Below are 15,245 nucleotides of genomic sequence, written 5' to 3'. Positions count from 1 at the left end.
ATGTGCACTTGCTTTATGGATGTATTTAGGATACTTTATTTATTTCAATGAAAAATGTATTTTTCCTTCAATTCAACATTGAACCTCAGGCTTAAAAGTAACCTTTTAATGTCCTCTTCTGGGACAGGGAGTTTGTAAACAATTTTAACCCAGTAAGTTACAACCTTCTAAGTGGGAAAACTTGAAGAAATATGTTACTAGTTGAATTTTTGAAATGAAAATAGCTCTTTGTATTTTCTCGATACTGAAATCTCCTTTAAAGCCAGTACTTCCTGCAGTATTTTACAAATAAAACTTAGTACCAAGAGTTCACGTAATCCTATGTTCCAGATAATTCTCTTTCCACGATATTATTTCATTAAATATCAAATGTCAGCATGAAAATTTATTGGCGTGTTGAATGTCGATGAGAATTACTTCTCAGCATAATAAAACTAGTTGTGGTTTTTTTTTTTGTTTGGTTGGTTTTTGTTTGTTTGTTTGTTTGTTTTGGTGAAAATGCCATATCGCATGCTTCGTGCTAGTGAGCATCAAGTTGATTTGGAGTAGTCCTTAAATAGCGTGTAGAGGGAGACTGGAAGCATTAGTGTTAAAGAATGAGTGATTAGTAGTGGGTTTGCAGGTTAATTCATGACAGCCTTAATCATCATTTGAATGGTTTGGAATTAGAACTCTTTGTTATGTCAGTTTTTTTCTTTCTCCAAATGATTGTAGAAATGCATTGTGTTAGTTAAATGCACCAAGCAGAAAATTTTGAATGTTTAAGAAGGTTATTGGGCCAGGTGGTGGCTCACGCCTATAATCCAAGCACTTTGGGAAGCCAAGGCGGGTGGATCACCTGAGTCCAGGAGTCGAGACCAGCCCAGCTAAATGGTGAAACCCCATCTCTACTAAAAATACAAAATTAGCTGGGTTTAATGGTGCACGCCTGTAATCCCAGCTACTCGGGAGGCTGAGGCAGGAGAATTGCTTGAACCCGGGAGACGGTGGTTGCAATGAGCCAGGATTGCGCCACTGCACTCCAGCCTGGGTGACAGAGTGAGACTCCGTCTCCCCCCAACCAAAAAAACAAGGATATCACATTTTTAACCAAAATGTACTTTATACATATTACTGACACCTTGTTGTACAATGTATGGGACCAATGGGAACTCCTGGAAGTTATCTGAGTTCAAGGCACTATGGCCACTGAGCTTTCAATGCCAGCGTGACATGTCTGTCAGAGAGCATTAATAATAAGCTGTAAGTGCACCATGTAATTAGGCTAATTAAATGTACTGCAAACATTTTTCAAATATTAGCAATAGACCACTCCTTATCTCTTAGTAAGGCTTCTCTGGAGTCTTCTTCCTTTTCCTGATAGCATTATTTTTACTGAGTGTTCGGTTTCTCAGAAGGCTAGAGAGGCCAGTTTGATTTTTAAAGCCTACTGTTTTTTACTGGTGAAAATTTTCTGAATTAATATATTGTGAAATGCTGTTAGGTATACTGGCATTTAACATTATAGATCACAATAAAATAAGAACAAAAACAGGTAACTTAATACAGTTGAGCTCACCAAAATCATTACCTGCTGTGGGAGAAGAATACTGCCCCGTGAAACTTTCACACATTTCTCTATTATGTACTTACCAAAGCTGTAAGACCGAAATCTCGTAGAAATGTTTAAAAGGCACAGTTAATCTGCAGCAAGCCAATGTTGTGTGAGCATAAGAGACTAGTGATGAAATCTCAGTTGATGAATAGTTTTCTGAATGTTTTTCACAAGCATTTTTAAATCACGTTAGAAGTAAGCTTTTTTAAAAGCATTGTGGAAATCACGGGCACATGGCTTTCTTGTTTGATTTTATTAGGCAAAAATGACTGATGGTTTGATAACTTGTTGAAAGGCTGACAGCTACTATATAGAACCACTTAGGAACAATAATGATAGATATCAATGATATTGATTAGATGAAAGATTCATTTATGTTTTTCTGCGGAAATATCAATCCTAATAAATAGATGGCTTTTAAACCAAAACGTAGTACTAGCATACGGTAAATTCTTTTAACTATGTAATAAAGGGAGCTACAAAACAAGGATTGCTGTCAAGTTGTTTTAAAGATATCTCAGACTAAATGATTTTGTCCCATTCACTAATGTTGCACAATACAACAGAAATAAAAGCGCCAGCACCTACCTTTTGACAGATACTTAAATATGTGCCAGACTCTGTACTGAGTGTTGTTGCTTTATTGCGCTTAATCCTCAGTTCTTTGAGTAGGGTATTAATTATCTATCTTTTGCAAAGAAGAAAAATAGTTTGCTCAAGGCCTCACAGCTGGTAAGTGGCAGAACCTTCACTGGAATGATTTATCTTTGCATAGTTTGAGCATTTAACCAATATGTGTCACCTCTGATTTTACTTAGAGTTCCAAGAATGTTCTTTATGCATCATGGACTCTATCTCTGCTGCCAGTCATCCAGGGTTTGTTGTTGCTTTTGAGTCTATAGAGAAAAATATAAAGGGAATGAAGTAAAGAAGTTAACTTAAGCCCAAGTGTTTCAGAAGAAAAAACCCCTGGTAAAAGATAATCTATTTACCTCTAAAAGGTAAATCTTAGCAGAAGCGGGCCCAGTAGATTGGGTGGTAGTCCTACGTAAAGTTTATTGTTTATTGGTTACTATTTGTCCCCTTTGGAGATAACTTATAAAGGTATCAGGAGGGAGTTTGTAGTAGGAGGAAAAAAATCAACAGATTTCGATTTAAGACATCCAAATTCTAGTCCTCAGCTGAAAAGAATACTGCTTTACCCAGTCAGCAGTGGGAGAGTCAATTTAACTACTTGGTTTTTATTTCCTGGTATAACTAAGCCATAATAACGGCAAATTTTTTAAAAAAGCCTTGTAAAAAATAAAAATTTTACAGTTTCCTTACATTCTGTTTTTTTGAGAGAGTCACCGTGTCGCCTAGGCTGGAATGCAGTGGCGTGGTCTCAGCTCACTGCAACCTCTGCCTTTCAGGTTCAAGAGATTCTCCTGCCCAGCCTCCTGAGTAGCTGGGATTGAAGGCATGTGCTACCACTCCTGCTAATTTTTGTGTGTTTGGTAGAGATGGTGTTTCACCATGTTGGCCAGGCTGGTCTCAAACTCCTGGCCTCAAGCAATGCACTCACTTTGGCTTCCAAAGTGCTGGGATTACAGGCATGAGCCACCGAGCCCGGCCAGTTTCCTTATATTCTTTTAAAAGTTAATATTGTTTTAATTTTAAATGAGAGAGAGAGAGTAGGGTTTTTAAAATTCATAATCTGTCTTTCACATTTGGCCAGAAACCTAATCTGAAAAGTGAAGAGTTTGAATAAAATAGTATTATTGTTTTGTTTTGTTCCAAAATACGTTCTGCAGGGCCCTGGAGTTACAGGGGGAAGCTCAGAAAGACAAGCTGGTTAGTGAGTCCCTGTGTCAGAGGTTGGAAATATAGTCCACTAATGCAGGCATTATGCTGACCTTTATGATTTATTGCATTAATTCTTAAAATTTTCAAAGGTACATCTTATTACATGGAAGGAAACGAAGTACCTATGTACTTTGACCTAGCCAACTACAGAGTGGTGGGATGGGAATTTGAATTTAGCTTCATGCTTGATCCCTAACACTGGAACAGTGTTCAATTCTGGCTCTGGAGACAGTCTGGCCCACCTAGAGACCCCGGGAGTTCCACAGCAGTTATTAGCACCAAAAAGCCATGTGCACTGACTGCTCCAGATGTAGCTGGTCCTGACATTACAGAGGTAAAGGAAGAGTCCCTGAGGAATTTGACTCTGTGTACTCCAGGCTCCTGCCCAAGATGCACGCTGTGTCTGCTGGCCACTCCACCTGAGGCCTGTCTGAATTGCCCTGTTGGTGCCACTTATTTCTGTCTCTGGCCCTGGCCTGCCTTCCTGCATTCTTTACTTTCTCTTTCTTTCCTCTTCAAGCTTTTTGTTTTCTATTAATTTTATCCTGATTCGTAAATGTTTATTTGATTTTAAAAACTAATTTTGTTCCTAATCACATCTACTTTTACATATCATCTTTTTATTTTAAGAATTTAGCCTTTTTTTCTTACTGGTATATACATACATATTTAGTCTGTTAGTTTCTTCTTTCATCTCATTGCCTTCTGACCTCAGATGCTTTTTTTAAAAATCTCACTTAATTTATGTATTATTTTTTAGTATTAACATTTAATCTTTATTGGAATACAAGCTTGTTTATATTTTAATTTCTTCTTAATTCTACTTTTTAAATTCCTTCTTTTATTTTTGCCCTTCACATTCTTTAAAAATAAAAAGGTCCTTCTGTATTTTTTTATTTTTCTTTGAACGTTCTTTTACAGCAGTCGGTCTGAGTTATGGCCACAAAGACAGTAGCATTGAGAAAGAGGCTCCCGCATTTCAGTCCTGTGTGTAATCCGAGTGCCATGCAAGGCGGGGGGCCACTTGAAGGTTTAGAAGCCACATAGAAGGAATCCAGAGAGACGAGCAAGGTAGAGAATAGGACACACACAGGGAGGTGATTTCAAGTCTAGTCTAGTCCTGTGTCATTCACAATGACATTTTTATGATTTTTCTCTAATCCTTTTCTGTTATCTTGCCCACATCTAACTCAACAGTAAATTTTAAACATTTTAACCCCATTGGGTCTTTTGAAAAGAGTCGTCTTAACAACACTTTCCTTTCCACAGCCATTTAATCAGTTTACATAATATTTAATGAAACTTTATAATTAAAATAGCAGGCCAGGCATAGTGGCTCATGCCTGTAATCCCAACACTTTGGAAGGCAGAGACAGGAGGGTTGCTTGAGCCCAGGATTTCAAGGCTGACCCTGTCCATAGATAGATAGACAGATAGATAAAATTAGCTGGGCATGGTGGCTCATACCTATGGGCTCAGCTACTTGGAAGGCTGAAGAAGGAGAATCACTTGAGCCCGGAGGTCAAGGCTGCAGTGAGCTGTGATCGCCCCACGGCACTCCAGCCTGGGCAACAGAGTGACAGCCTCTCTTAACAACAGCAATTACAATAGCAGGAACAACTTATTAAAGTTGGTCCCACATCATGGTGAACTAAAGTCTGGGGATTTATTCTGTCCCTATCCTCAGAGTTGTGCTAGAACAATATGGATGCCTCAAGAGGGGGATGACTTTCTGTCGTCTTCATTGTCATTTTACTAGTGTGGCCATTGCAGGAACCATGGCTTCCAGTTCCAGGAACTCCAACTAAGTGCTCTAGGACACTGGACATATATCAACTGCTTTGAGCTTCAGTTATACCAAATCTAAAACAAAACCAATTGCAAACATTGGATGTATCTGTTAACTAAAGATGATGTTAATACCTTTAAAGCTCTCCAAAATGATCCCCGGATTATTAACCAAACTTTTCGAATAACCTAAGCTTGCCAATCTCTTTTAAATGCATGGACACCCCTTAGTCGGCTGAGCCCAGTCCACAGGCTGCTCACTAGTTTGCTCTCTCACTTCTTTCACCACCTATCTGAGTTACATGTTTGCAAGGAGTCAGTTGTATGTTTTTTTCACCAAACACATCTACAGTTGTATTGGCTATTCTCATTAAATAATTTAAACAAATATTATATACTGATTAAAGGAGTATAGGGGAAATAAAAACTAAGCATGGAATGCTAGAAATTTGCCACTAAGTCAGTCATGGACACAACCGCTAAAATGGTTTAGATGAAACAATAATAAAACTCTAGAAGGAATCTGCACTTAGATCACTCCACAAATATGTGAAAATTTGGGGGCCCATTTAAAGAAAGAGAAACTAAATGTTGTAAGTGTTGCCTTCCGGATAGGGTATATGCAAGGAAAACAGTTTCAGATTCTAACCAACAATCCCATGCTTGAAGAAAAAGCTTTGGCCTTGCACAAACTGACTTGTTTGATTAACCCGGCAATGTCCTGTTCACACTGAATGAGAGGTCTTTTGCTGACCGAGAAATCGATTTAATAAAATAAATATATCTTCAGTTAATTATTCAATACAACAATTATAATATCTACCGTATTGATCCCATATTCAAACATAAAAATGAAGGTAAAGCAGCAAATCCTTGAATATTTATATCCATCTCATATATTTATCCCAAGGTTAGTGTTCATTTTATATGATAAGATATTCTTATAAATAATGTAATGAAGTACTGGTATTATGGTTATGGAAACTTTGAATTCACATAGACAGGTTTAAGCCTTTGCTCTCTCTCTTGGGCAAATTACTTAACCTCTCTCAAATTGTTTCCTCCTCCGTAAAATTGGAATCAGCCTACCTTGCCAAGGGTTGCTGTGAGGATTAGAAGTAATGCATGTAAAGTGTCTTACTGTGGTGGCTGGCACGTGATGGGCTCTCAATTGACAGTAGCTATTTTTTTCTTTAGGAAGATATTGTAACATAAACATCCTGTGACTTTAAGTTTTAGAAAAATAATCAGTCATCAGGACTTCCAGCTGGATTGTCATTATCTTCCTTAAGCCATGTGGCCAGGATATATCAGTTACACTTCTATGAACAACGCATCTATGGCCACCAAGCCCCGGCCTGTCAGGGATGGGCTTCTGACTGTGACTGGGGACTTCTTAGCTATATGCAGTGATCCAGGTTAAAGAGAGCAAGGGGGAGCAGGCCTCGGGGTCTCCTGGAATGTTTATTCAGCTAATGAAAAAAAAACATTTATTTTACACAGAGAAGTGTGGCACTCACTTCTCTGCGAAGTTTTTCCACTTCCCTATTTTCTCTTTTCCTTTCTTTTTCATTCTTTTTCTTTCCTACAAAGCCATAGGCATGTTTCTTTCTTCCTTTGATTGTTTCATCTTTCTTTCATCCAATAAATATCAATTGAGTATCCACTATGTGTTTCATGTATAAAAATGTGGAACACAGTAATGAAGGATGTCTCTGACCTTGATTGAATTAATAATGGCAGTGACTAACATATATCAACCACTTACTCCGCTAAGCTCTGTCTGTAAATCCTTCACAAACATTATCTCATTTTTTAAAATCCCAATTCTTGTGACAATCTCACGACATTAATACTAATATTACCTGCCTTTTATAGGGGAGGAAACTGAGGCTTAGCAAAGTGTGTAACTTGTTGAAGATTAAAATTCTCGTCTGGTGGGCCCCTGAGAGCCTATATTTCTAAGGACCTTATTATAATATAACTGACATGCCTTGAAACAAACAGACATTTCAAAAAGATAATTGCAGTGCAATAAAATAAAGTCTTCCCTATTATGAGAGCACAAAAGAGAGAATGATGCCACGGTAAGGAGTACTAAGAAAGACTTTATTGAGGAGACAGTACTGGAGCTGGGTTTGGAAGGGTAAGTAGGGGTTTTCTAGGTAAATGAAATAGAAAAAAAATTTAGTATTCTAAATGACGGTAAACTATGCGAAAAGGAAGCAGGTGTGACAAAGCATTAGAAAATCTGAAGAAGTTCAGGGTGGTTTGAACATACAGTATGTCTGACGGAGTGTGGTGGACCAAAACAGCTTGGGAAATAGATGGAGGACAAACTGAGCGAGGCCTTGAACATCGCTTAGCTCTGGAACTGATGTCTGCCATTTGATGCTCCCTGGCAGAAAAAGGAAAGGGAAATAGGTATTAGTGCTTAGTGAGTTCTCTTAAATGCCAGGTGCTATACTTCATGTCTTATTTATATGATAAATAATACTTCATTTAATATCATGAAATAGTTCTCACAACCATAGAAGGAAGTAGGCTCCATTCATCATCATCATTATTATTACTTAGAATATGCAAACTATAAAGGTAATATTCACTGGATTTTCACAAAATGAACATACCAATGTAACTAGCACCAGACTGGAAAACAGAATATGGAACCCCAGAAGCTGCCTTGGGTCCTCTTCAAGTCATTATACTTCCAAGAGGAATGCTACCTAATGACCAGCCCTGTATTTTACCCTTGCCTATTTTTGAATGATAGAAGTGGATATTGCACTTATATGATTCAAAATATTACACTGGATAATATTTTATGTGTAGTGTATTTCCTTCAATGTAATGCTTGTGAAATTCATTCATGCAGGCATATGCAGATGGAGTTCACTCCTTTTCATTGCTGTATAATGTTCCAGCCACGACGATGTCATACACTGTTTATCCAGCCTTGAAGACCTTATTATTATCTTCCTTTCAAAAATGATGAAACCAAAACTTGGATAGGTTAAAAAACTAGTTTTAAATCACAGAACTAGAGAGTGGCTGAACTAAGACTGGTCTAATGTCATCTTATATTAAAGACTAAACGGCAATGTAATATGTGGTTTGAATCACTTAACCTCTAGTCAACAATAATTTATTTAGTACTTGCTCAATAATTTACCCAATAATTTATTGTGTTCCAAGTACCTTTCTAGTTTCCAAGAGCATAATAAGAAACAAAGCATGTTCTCTTCCCTGCTGAGAAATATTCAGACATACAAAGACATAACTTCAGTTACCAATAAGTGCTATGAGGAAGATACTCATAAACATGCATGGAATACCGACTTTGTAGAGGATCCTGTTGTATTCTGAGTACTTTACCTCTATTACTTCATGTAATTCTCAGAACGAATCAATGTGGTAGGTATAGCAGCTGTTCCTGTGATCCTTATTTTACAAAGGAAGGGCTGGAGTGTGGAGTACCAGTACCCAGACTTATTTCCCATTGATGATAGTAAAGAGAGGAGCCAGATTCCAATCAGGCGGTGAGGCTGCAGGCCCTGCACATATAACCACACCTTTATGAAGGGTAAAATTATCTGTGAAGTGTAAAGGGATATAGAGTGAGAGGCAGGTTGCTAAGAAAGGCCTCTGCAAGGGAGGAATGTTTGAGCTGGAGACCCAAATAATAAAGAGGAGGTATTTCTTCAAAGATCTGGAGCGAGAACAACCCAAACATAAGAAGCAGCAAGTAGAAAGATAAAAATATCCTGAGTCAAGAATGAGCTTGGCTTTTTTTTTTTTTTTTTTTTTTTTTGACAGAGTCTCACTCTGTTGCCAGGCGCCAAGCTGGAGTGCAGTGGCGTGATCTCGGCTCACTGCAACCTCTGCCTCCCAGGTTCAAGCAATTCTCCTGCCTCAGCCTCCCTAGTAGCTGGGATTTCAGGCATGTGCCACCACGCCCAGCTAATTTTTTGTATTTTTAGTAGAGGTGGGGTTTCACTGTGTTGGCCAGGATGGTCTCGATCTCTTGACCCCGTGATCCGCCCGCCTCAGCCTCCCAAAGTGCTGAGATTACAAGTGTGAACCACTGCACCCAGCCGAGATTGGCATATTTAAACATCAGAAAGAAGGAGGAAAGTGGAGGGAAATGAGGCCTTAGCCAAGTGCAGGCTGGGAGCTCTAGAGACATGGGTTGGAACCTCACCTTTAGCCTACACCAAACTCTACTTCTTTTTCTACATTTTGTTTCCTGATCATCTGCATTGGTCGCTTATGTAGAATGGGTATAATGATGCACTTAAAGGCTTAGAACACTGACGAGGGAAGTCGTAGGTATTCAAAACCTGGTTGGCGTCTTCCTGCTTTTGCTCTTCTCCCGTGTCACTCCTACCCCGATGGCACTGGTGAAACCAGAAACAGAATAGGAGGAGGCCAGTGGCTTGTGTGAGAATGTGATTAACTTATATTTTCTCAGAGTTGCCCATCTGCTGTTTTTCACTACTGATCACACATTGCCAGCTGTGGTTTGGAGCTGTCACGAAGGGCATCTCAGGTCAGAATCCTTTTCACATTCATATGTCAGAGTTAAAAAACAGAGGACAGGAAGAACAGGAGGCTCCATGAAACTTTACCAGGACACCTCTGAAGTCTGGAACTGGGTTTCCAGGAAAGCCAGAAATCAGTCAGGGTCTCTTTCAGATGCAGAAGAAAGCTGCCTCTGCTTGGGAGTAGTTATTATTTGTGAGACAGGATGCTGTACGCCGTCTCAAGGTGAGAAAATGTTATGTGCTACTCGTAGTTATGAGCCTGTTCTAATTATATGCCTCCTTGATTATTGTTCTGCAGATTGATTAGAACCATATTCAAGACATTTGTAGATGGTGGTTCCTGGACACTTCTATATGTTAGCAAATCAAGTATGATTTATCCCCGGAATTATTAGTTAGGGACGGCTTCTTTTTTTCAATGCATGTTCTCTCTAGCTTATAATTTTAATTAGCACTTGCTCCCAGCTCACACTAAGAATGGGGATGATTGTCACTTCAGCACTGATGCACAGCCTTCGCTTGTAATGCAGCTTTGACTTTTGCATTCAGATTCCTTAATCAATGCTGGATGGAGGATGAGGGGAACTGCTGAATTAAAGTTACAGTGCAATAGGAAATTCAATAGCCTTCAATTTAGGAGGTGAATTTCAATTAGATTACTGCTAGGCAAAGCTGGGTTTAACAATCCAGGGGTCCTTAACTGCTGTGCCCAATTCTGGGTAAAGACGAGCCTTCTCTCACATCCTGACCCAATGGCATGGGACTAACCTATATGCTGGAGAGGGTCCAGCACACCTGGAGAGTTTCTGCTGTCTCTCTTCTCTTGTTGCTTGCAGTTTCTTGAAAAAACGAATTGCAGCTATCATTGTGCTGCTATTGCAGCATTTTCTGATTAGACCACCTCCTCACCTTTCTTTCTGCCCCATAGAGACATCAGATTTTCTCTCTTTTTCTTTTACATTGAGGGAGACAAACAGTGACCTCCCTGGAAGCTCTCTATCTTTTGGCTGTGGCAAATGTCTGTGTATGAGGAAAATATAATGACTTCCTGAAAATGTAAAATAATTGGGAGAAAAACCTGCTTTGAATTTCTGATTACCCTCCTTTTAGCCAAGATAATATTGTATTGTTTTGAAAAATCTAGTATCTTGAACAAGGTAATCATATTCCTTCTAATACTCAAGTAGAATTTTCCCTTTGTGAAATACAAGAGAGGTACCTATTTCAGAAAGATTTAAGTTCAAGTTTAATCACGTTATCTCTGAACTTCCAGTGAAATTTAATCATCATCATCTTGACTCATATTGACTAATATACAAACAGAGCCAACGAGAGTGAAGTAAAAATGTATGATAAAGGAAATGAGGAGCTGAGAGGACTTTGACGGGAGTTGGGAGGTTTCAAAAATGCAATCTGTTCCAGCAAGTTCAAGCTTTTATTTCCCCCCCTAAAAATGCAATCGGTATTAAAATACAATATTGCTCGGCAGTGCAAATATGAATATTTAACAGTAACAAGTAGTTGATGCAGTTTAAATGTTCCCGGGCCCAGGCTTAACAGAATATTGTAAGGAAGATTTACTTTCATGAAGTGAAAGTAAGTGTTTGAAATGAAGTCGAATATCCTTGAGGATTTTTATCACCCACTAAAGCTTAGAGAGGCCGTTTCATCCTAGAGTTGAGTTTGATCATCAGAAGCCAGTATAACTTTGCCTTGAATGAACACTTAAGGTAAGGGAAGGATTTCTCCTTAGTAAAATTAATGTTTTGATATTGTTGTGTTATGGTTCTAGAGAGATACAGAACCTAGAGAGAGAGAGAGAGAGAGAGTACAAAGAGACAGATTTATTTTGTGGAATTGGTTCACAAGAGGATGCCTGTAATCCCAACATTTTGGGAGGCTGAGGCAAGTGGATCACTTGAGGTCAGGAGTTCAAAACCAGCCTGCCCAACATGGCAAAACCCTATCTCTACTAAAAATACAAAAATTAGCCAGGAGTGGTGGTGCACACATGTAACCCCAGCTATTCTGGAAGCCAAGGCTGGAGAATCGCTTGAACCCAGGAGTCAGAGGTTGCAGTGAGCCCAGATTTTGCCACTGCACTACATCCAGCCTGGGCGACAGAAGGAGACTCTGTATATAAAAACAACAACAACAACAACCCAAAAACATGGAGGCTGGCAAGTCCAAAATCTGCAGGGTCGGCAGCAGGCTGGAGACCGGGGGGGCACTGATGCTGCAGTGAAGTCTGAAGGCCTTGAAGCTGAAGAAATTTTTCTTGCTCGGGAGTCTTTTGTTCTGTTCAAGATTTCAACTGATTGGATCCACCACACCCACATCACAGAGCGCAGTCTGTTTCATTCTTTTTCAAAGTCCACTAATTTAAATGTCCATCTCACCCAAAACACTATTATAGAAACATCCAGAATAATATTTACCTGGGCTCTGCAGTCCAGCCAAGTTGATGTATAAAATTAATCATCCTGGTTGTTGATGACAGGTTTTATTTCTACATTCAATTTGCAACATTTTCAAAGGATTATTCCATTGGCTTTTAGGTTTGCTTTATTTGTAAAATATTTTAAATCTTAGGACTCTTATTGGTATCAGAATATTATTGATATCAGAATCAATAATAATTGCTGTGTAATGGACTGAGAATTTAGAAGTAAAAAAAAAAGTTAAAATGTGGATAATTAGGGCGAAATGGATAGGAGGGAACTACTCATAGTAAAGAGTCCAGCAGCAGAGGTCTCTCTGCTGTACCCATTCTTCATCACTTGCATCTGACAATTTGCCAAGCATCAGTTTCATTCTCTTTCCATGAAAGAAGATAAAACTGTTGTTTCTTCTTTGCAAAGGCACACTGCTAAGTCCTTAAACACATTACTTCGATTCATGCATCTTAAAATCAACTCCGTCTTTTCTGTTCCTGTTATCACTGCCTTGGTGTAAGTTCCATCACAGCAGCTCCTATAGAACGTCCTGCTCCCCTCCCAGCTCCAATACAGACACTGTCTTAACACCAGATTTATTTTCCAATACTTGGCTCCCCTCTTTCCACTCTCCTGCTTTCCAGTGACAGTAAAATAAAATCTTCCTTCTTGGCATTCAAAGCTCTCCATGACCTGACCCCATCCCACCTGCTCAAACTATTTACAAACACTTCCTCCCTCCCTCCTTCCTTCTCCTCCTCCTCCTCCTTCTTCTCCTCTTTCTTTCTTCTTTCTTTTTTTTCTTTCTTTCCTGTTTTTTTTTTGAGACAGTGTCTCACTCTGTCACCCAGGCTGGAGTGCAGTGGCACAATCTCAGCTCACTGCAATTTCCGCCTCCCAGGTTCAAACGATTCTCAGCCTTCTGAGTAGCTAGGATTACAGGTGCCCGCCACCACGCCTGGCTAATTTTTGTGTTTTCAGTAGAGGCGAGGTTTAACCATGTTGACCAGGCTGGTCTCGATCTCCTAACCTCAGGCGATCCACCTGTCTCCACCTCCCAAAGTGCTGGGCCCGGCTCACACGCGCTTTCCACTACTGTCCACCGCTACGTTTCCAGTTCAGCTGGGCTGCTCCGTGTTTCATCCCAAGCCTTACTCTTGCCTGCGTCCATCTATCTGAATCTCATTCACCACCCTTTCTCTGAAGATTCTCAGATTTCCAGACACCAGGATCTACAATTTGATGGACTTTTTAAGTAACTGTTATCTGTTTCAGGCATTTGATCCCAGTGTAAATGAAAATTAAATATTTTTATACCTGTATTTCTTGTGTATAATTTTAAACTCAGATAGAATATAATCTTCATTAGGGAATGTAACATGACTGTCTTTTCTCCCCAGTATGCCTAGTTTCTAGCAGTGTTCTTGACACATACTAAGCGCACATTAAATGTCTCTCTATATTAAATATACAAATGAATGCACATCTGTTTCCAGCAGTGGAGGGCTAGATATCCTACATAAAACTCCCACTGAATACACTTAAAAATGCTAAAAAAATTTTGTAAGGTACATTGATGAGTTGGCAAGAAAGTAAAGTAAAAAACTAAGAGAAAGATGGAGCCTATAAAGTAAGTGAAACACTCAAGCCAATCTTGCCTGTTCCCTCAGGGGCATTTACAGAACCTGGAGAATTTGATCTTTGGTTTTCATGGTGTATTGAGGCACAGGAACTAGAAGACAATTTCCCGGGACCTCTCCTGAGAATTACTAACTTCAAGTTGGTTTCCATCTGGGTTTCCACCTCAAATTCATACTGGGAAAATTTCAAATTCCTAAGTGTTTTTAAAAGGGCCTGCTTACATGAAAGAATAGTAAGAAGTTGCCACTTTCTAAATATATATTCTGAAGCCACTCAAAATACTGAAGGATTTATCATCTACTATTCAGGCCTTTAAAAAAAAAAAAGCATCTCAAGTAATCCTCACTTTTATTTCTCTTTCTAAATTCATTCAGTAAAGAAATAACGGCATGTTTAAATGACACAAGTACATTGCAATCTGGGAAATACATTATCCGTAAGTATGCATATTTGTGGCCACAGAGCCAGAAAGAACCATGGTATTAGTGACCTGGAAACACAAACCCCACCAAACTAAAACAACAGATCCTGTTATGACCTGATCTTGCCTCAGTCCAGAAGACCTGTTTCCCAATCATACATATTAGTTCTTAGAATCTGGGCTAGGAATTATTTATACCGACCTGCTCTCCAGTTTAGGGACTCAACAGACTGCCTCTAGGAAGGCAAATGACTGGAGCCAATGACAATTACACACCCTGTAGAGTAAATGGAGAAAAACTACATGGCACCATGATAAAATATTACAGCATAAGGAGAAAGAAAATATCAGCCCTGGCTGGGTGCCGCAGCTCACACCTGTAATCCCAGCACTTTGGGAGGCTGAAGCGAGCAGATCACTTGAGGTCAGGAGTTCGAGACCAGACTGGCCAACATTGTGAAATCCTGTCTCTACAAAACATAAAAAAAATTAGCCAGCGTGGTAGCAGGCACCTGTAGTCCCAGCTACTTGGGAAGCTGAGGCAGGAGAATTGTTTGAATCAGGGACGTGGAGATTGCAATGAGCCAAGATCCCAGCACTGCACTCCAGGCTGGGTGACAGAGTGAGACTTCATCTGAAAGAAAGAAAGAAAGAAAGAAAGAAAGAAAGAAAGAAAGAAAGAAAGAAAGAAGTAAAATAAGAGTCTTCTTTCTATTAAAAATGTATTTGTTTCAGCTTGGAAGATAAAAAAAGTTCTGGAGCTAAATGGTGGTGAAGGTTGCACAACAATGTGAATCCAAGTTGAATGCTTTAATGCCATTGAAATTAACGCTCAATTTTATGTCATATATATTTTACCACAATTGCTTTTCTTTCAAACTTTTATTTTAGATTCAGAGAGTACATGTGCAGGTTTGATTCATGGGGAAATTTTGTGTTATGGGGGTTTGGTGTACAGATTATTTTGTCACTCGGAT

Source organism: Cebus imitator, unplaced genomic scaffold (genome assembly GCF_001604975.1).
Source record: "Cebus imitator isolate Cc_AM_T3 unplaced genomic scaffold, Cebus_imitator-1.0 Scaffold3, whole genome shotgun sequence".
Lineage (NCBI taxonomy): Eukaryota > Metazoa > Chordata > Mammalia > Primates > Cebidae > Cebus > Cebus imitator.
This window is presented reverse-complemented; position numbering follows the sequence as displayed.